The sequence below is a fragment of the Triticum urartu genome, chromosome 3 (assembly GCF_003073215.2).
Source record: "Triticum urartu cultivar G1812 chromosome 3, Tu2.1, whole genome shotgun sequence".
Taxonomy (NCBI): Eukaryota; Viridiplantae; Streptophyta; class Magnoliopsida; order Poales; family Poaceae; genus Triticum; species Triticum urartu.
In genome coordinates this window covers 318,431,977-318,437,997 of record NC_053024.1, presented here as the reverse complement: position 1 = coordinate 318,437,997, position 6,021 = coordinate 318,431,977, and the positions used below count along the sequence as shown (strand labels likewise).

General features: G+C 45.4%; 1 pseudogene; it reads left to right on the top strand.

Moving 5' to 3' along the window:
- The first annotated feature begins 473 nt into the window (after positions 1–473).
- LOC125549698 lies at positions 474–612 on the top strand (annotated as a pseudogene).
- The last annotated feature ends 5,409 nt before the right edge of the window (positions 613–6,021 follow it).

The window sequence follows — 6,021 nt, the reverse complement described above, 5'->3', positions numbered from 1 at the left end:
TGGCGTCTTCTTCATTCACTGTTGCGCTTTCCACCTAGGTTACAGAAAAGCTTACCCGACAGAACTATATCCTCAGGAGCACGCAGATCCTTCCGCAGGTTCGCAGTGCAGGTCTCTATGGCCTCCTCGATGGATCAGATGCCGAGACGCACAAGGTTATTGCCACCAAGGACAAGGACGACAAGGACATCACCACCCCAAATCCCGAGCACACAATCTGGGTTCGTCAAGACTAGCTTGTGCTTGGTTACCTTCTGAACAATTTGACAAAGGAAGTAATGATCCAGGTTTTGTCAATTCCCATGACGCACGGTCTCTGGACCTACCTCGCCAACATGTTCTCCTCTACATCACGCAGCAAGATCAACAACCTTCGGGTCGCCCTCACCAATTCGCATAAGGGTACGCAGAACATGGCGACTTACTTTGTCCATATGAGGTCGCTGGCTAACGAGCTAGAGGCTGCTGGCAGTCCTCTCGAGGACGATGAGCTGATGTCTCACATCCTTGCCGGACTGGACATGGATTACCAACCGCTGATTTATGCCCTCGACGTCCGCACCGAGCCAATCTCCCTCGACACCCTCTTCGCCCTCATGTCCAACTTTGATCATAGGGTGGAGTTGTTCCAGGGTGCTGCTAGCAATTTTAAATCCTTAGCCAATGCTGCTTCACATGGTGGTCGTGGCCCCGAGGGTAACCGTGGCCAACCGCGCAACAACTCTGGTGGACAGCGCGACGTTGGCGGCGGCGGTGGCAACAACTACAATCAGCACAGTTGGGGCAATGGCGGTTACCAGCAAGGAGGTGGTGGCGGCTACAACAACCAGCAAGGTGGCGGCTCTGGTTATGGTGGCTACAACGGTGGTGGTGGCTACAACCGCTCCGGCAATGGCCGCCCCTTCTACTCCAACAATAGGGGCCGCTAGGGAGGACAATCTGGCAACAACAACAACACATCGCGTGGGCATGAATTTGATGAGTTTGGGCCCTGCCAAATATGCAAGAAAACTAATCACATTGCAAAAGATTGCAACTGGCGCTATGCCGAGGACAATAATTATCAGAAAAATGAGTTGCCGCAGCTGCAGATGGCTCTTATGGAGTCGATACAAATTGGTATGTTGATAGCGGCACTACAAATCACATCACTAGCGAGCTAGAGAAGGTGACTATGCACGAAAAATACCACGACCATGATCAAGTCCACACCGTCAACGACACAGGTATGCGGGTAAGTCATATTGGTCATTCTATTATCAAAACTCCACACAAAGATATACATCTTAGATTTTTTACATTTACCTCCTGCCTCGAAGAATTTCCTCTCTATTCATCGTATTGCCCTTGATAACAAAGTATTTTTAGAATTTCATCCCTATTACTTTTTGATTCGGGATCAAGTCACGAGGAAAATTCTTCATCGAGGTAGATGCATACGAGGGCTATACCCGTTGATTCCCTGGTTTAGAAGCTCAAATAAACAAGGATATGGAGTCATTAAACTTTCGTTGGAGAGGTGGCATGCACATTTAGGACATCCTTCTTTTATTGTAGTTCAACAAGTGCTTAGAAATAATAAGCTCCCATTTGTTGGAGAGCATAGTAGTGAGACTATTTGTGATTCATGTCAGAGAGCTAAGTCTCATCAGTTGCCATATCCTGTTCCCACTAGTATTTCTACTCAACCACTGCAACTTATCTTTTCTGATGTATGGGGTCCTACCCCTACTTCTGTTGGTCGCCATACTTATTATGTTAGTTTCATTGATTATTATAGCAAATACGCATGGATCTATCTTCTCAAGAAACGATCAGATGTATTTCAAGTTTTGCATAATTTTCAAGCACTTGTTGAATGCAAATTTGATCATAAAATTATTGCCGTCCAATCTGATTGGGGTGGTGAATATGAGAAGTTAAATTCGTTTTTTCAACAAATTGGTATTTCTTATCATGTGTCATGTCCTCATGCTCATCAACGGAATGGTTCTGCTGAACGCAAGCATAGACACATCATTGACATAGGTCTAGCTCTTCTAGCCGGTGCTTCTATACCTTTAAAATTTTGGGACGAAGCTTTCCTCACTGTTGTTCATCTTATCAACACGCTTCCTAGTCGTGTCATCCATAATGAAACTCCATCAGAAAGACTTCTTCATGTCAACCAGACTATACACCTCTTCGCGTCTTTGGATGTGCATGTTGGCCTAACCTTCACCCATACAATAATTGCAAACTCATGTTTCATTCAAAACAGTGTGTTTTTCTTGGCTATAGTGCCAACATAAGGGGGTTAAGTGTCTTGATGTTCCTACCGGTCGTGTTTATATTTCTCGAGATGTTGTCTTTGATGAAACTATTTTTCCTTTTGAACATCTTCATCCCAATGTTGGTGCTATGCTTCGCAAAGAAATTTTGCTTCTTCCATCTCACTTAAGCAGTATTGATCAAGGGGATGATGATAATTTGAATGATCAACTGACTAATTCTGCCGACCCTGGTTATGAGTTGCATGATGCCGCAGATACTATAGGAACATATACCGCGAACGCAGAAAGAAACGCCAAACAAAATGGTTCAAGTTTGGTTCAGAATCAACATTATCGCATGAGTGTTCCACCAGGGAACAGGACTGGCGCAAAATCTGCCCCGAGATTGCAGCAGCAGCAACAGGTGGAAGATTCTCCCTCAGGATCAGAGTCAAATCATGAGCAGGGTGCCAGCGCAGAATCACACAGGCCGCCCCAATCTCCATCGGACACACGACATCATGGGCTGCCTCAGGCTGCCTCGCGTTTCACAAACGAACCGCGGGTGTACACGCGGCGTCAAACCCATCAGTCGACTGACTCGGGGCCCAGAACAGATCATGCCGGGTCCAGTGGGTTCCTCTCGACAGATGCGTAATCATCGGCCCATCATGACCAGTTGGGATCTTCTACGCATATTCAACATCAAACTGCTTCAACTCCAGCCAAATAAGATCCGTGCTTGCCTCCACCCTCTGGCGTGATTTCCTCAAGATCGGGTGTTGAACAAAACACCGAAGGATCGGTGGAGCTATCCTGATCAATTGTGCATGCTCCGGGATCCTCTGCACCCGCTATTTCTGTTGCTCGGCCTGAACTAGCACGCACACAGCTACAAAAGGGAGTGATCAAACCTATTAATTATAAGCATATTACTAAATATGGCTTGGCATGTTCAACAGGAGAACCAACTAATCTCGAGGAAGCATTTGGTGACATGCGGTGGAAAAGGCTATGGAAGAGGAATATTTGGCACTTGAGACAAATAAAACATGGCATTTCGTACCTCCACAAAGAGGTAAAAAATTGATTGACTGCAAGTGGGTTTACATAATTAAGAAGAAGTTAGATGGAACTATAGATCGTTATAAGGCCAGACTCGTTGCAAAAGGTTTCTGTCGGCGTTCTGGGAACGGGGGTACCCAGACTTGCCTGCCTGCAGCCCACGGCGTGGCTTCATCGACGACCCGGTAAGGCCCAGTTTCAACATCAACAACTCAAGACTATCGCGAGGGGCCAAGCCTCGCGAGGAGAATGACACCAAGACCTCCACGAGGAACAGCCTCCTCGGGCTGGCTCCTAAGGAGCGGAGATCTCTATGCAAGCCATGCCTCATGAGATTCAGATGACGTGAGCCATGACGACCAAGGCCAGGTGGGCACCAGCGGGCACAGTGTACCCGTTTCCTCTTTGGTTCTAAGGAGGCAAGCGTAGGCGCGGTGTCCCAAGGAATCAGCCAAAGGTTCCATTTCGGTGCAACAAGACCAAGACCGCCAGGACGGAGGTCATCACCGAGCCCACCGCGGTGTAACGGCCAGAGGCTTTCACAGACGAAGATTACTTTTGTCAGGATAGCATGTACTTATTGTCCTCCTTTGAATTTGGCCGTTGTGGGATCCCTTCCCGCCTTTGATTTGGGAAGAGGACCAAGGCCACTATAAATAGGACTTAGCCACCACCGTAGAGAAGGACGAAGGGGACAGACAGGATTGGATCCATTCCATCCTCACACTCACCAGCTTGTTCGAGCCCAAGAACACTCCTCCTCCTGAGGTTGTTCTCCCATTGTACTAGTTCATCCTCAGCCCCTCGAGGCCAATCCACCACAAAGCAGGAGTAGGGTTTTACACCGCAAGGTGGCCCGAACCTGGGTAAACTACTGTGTCTCGTTTCCTTCCAGTTCATCAAGCTAGGCTGAGAGATTGGCGAGTAGGCAGACTGGGGAGGTTGAGTTCTTCGCACACACCCCAGAGTTCGAACCTCTCAAGGTCTACGGAACCCGAAATCCGACCGTTTCAAACTAAGATATGGCATAGATTATGAGGAGATATTCAGTCCAGTTGTTAAAGCTGCTACCATTCGTCTTGTTCTATCTATTGCAGTGTCCAAGGGCTGGAGTCTTAGACAACTAGATGTGTATAATGCGTTTCTTCATGGTGCTCTGGAAGAGGAAGTATAAATATGAAACAACCACCTGGTTTTGTGGACAAAAATGCACCCTTTCATGTGTGCAAACTTGACAAAGTGTTGTATGGTCTGAAGCAAGCTCCAAGGGCGTGGTATTCTCGATTGAGCTTAAAGCTGCAACAACTTGATTTTGCTCCTTCCAAGTCTAACACTTCCTTGTTTATTTACAACAAGTCAAATACATCTATATTTGTGCTTATATATGTTGATGATATCATTGTTACAAGCTCGTCAAATGAGGCAGTGCCATGGTTGCTAAAACATCTAAACTTGGAATTTGCTCTCAAGGATTTAGGAGACTTGCACTTCTTCCTTAGCGTTGAAGTGAAGAAAACCAGAGAAGGTCTTCATCTTTCTCAGGAAAAATATGCAACTGATCTTTTGACTAGAGTTGGCATGCAAGCCTGCAAACCATCACCAACACCTTTGTCCAGTATAGAACATGTGTCACTTGCAGAAGGAGAGCTCTTGAATCCAGAGGATAGCACCAGATAAAGAAGTATAGTAGGTAGACTTCAATACTTGACTCTTACTCGTCCTGATATTTCCTTTGTTGTGAATAAAGTGTGTTAGTTTCCTCATGCACCTACTACAACACATTGGATAGCTGCAAAGCATATCTTAAGATATGTCAAAAGTGCACCAGATATTGGCCTAACGTTCAGCAAGTCATCTTCCACACTTGTTAGTGCTTTTTCTGATTCGGATTGGGAAGGTTGTCTAGATGATAGAAGGTCAACTGGAGAATTTGCAATATTTTATGGGCCAAATTTGGTCTCCTGGTGTGCAAAGAAACATGCTACTGTCTCGAGATCAAGTACAAAATCAGAGTATAAGGCTTTGGCTAATGCTACAGCAGGAATTATATGGGTGCAGTCCATGCTTAAGAAACTTGGAGTAAGACAGACTCAACCTCCGTGTATATGGTGTGACAATCTTGGTGCTACATATCTTTTTGCAAATCCAGTCTTTCGTGCCAGAACAAAACACATTGAGATTGACTTCCATTTTGTCAGAGAAATAGTTGCCAACAAATAACTGGAGATAAGGTTTGTACACTCAAAAGATCAGATTGCGGATTGTCTTACAAAAGCATTGCCTACCAGAAGCTTTGAAGCATTCAAGCGTAATCTCAACCTATCAAGGTTGTGATTAAGGGAGGATGTTAAAACTATGTCATGTACTAGGACTCTCGTTATATCTGGTTATATGTACTAGCATAGGGTCTCCATTACAGTAGTTGGTTCTTTCACGTTTTCTCTTTCCTTGTTCAACAAGGTCATGTAACTAAACCGAATATGTATTGTTCTCGTGGGTTCTTCTCACCTATATGAAGTCGTCAGCCCTATACGGCAAGACGTTCGACCACAACTTTCACATGTATCTTGTTTGGAGTTTTAGTTATGATTACGTTTAGTTGAAGTGTGTGGATGTACAAGTATATTGTTTGTTCTTGTGAGGTGTCACTTCTACAAAAAGAAAAAGGAGAGAAATCATGGAGAAGCTAGCCCGTTCTACATGT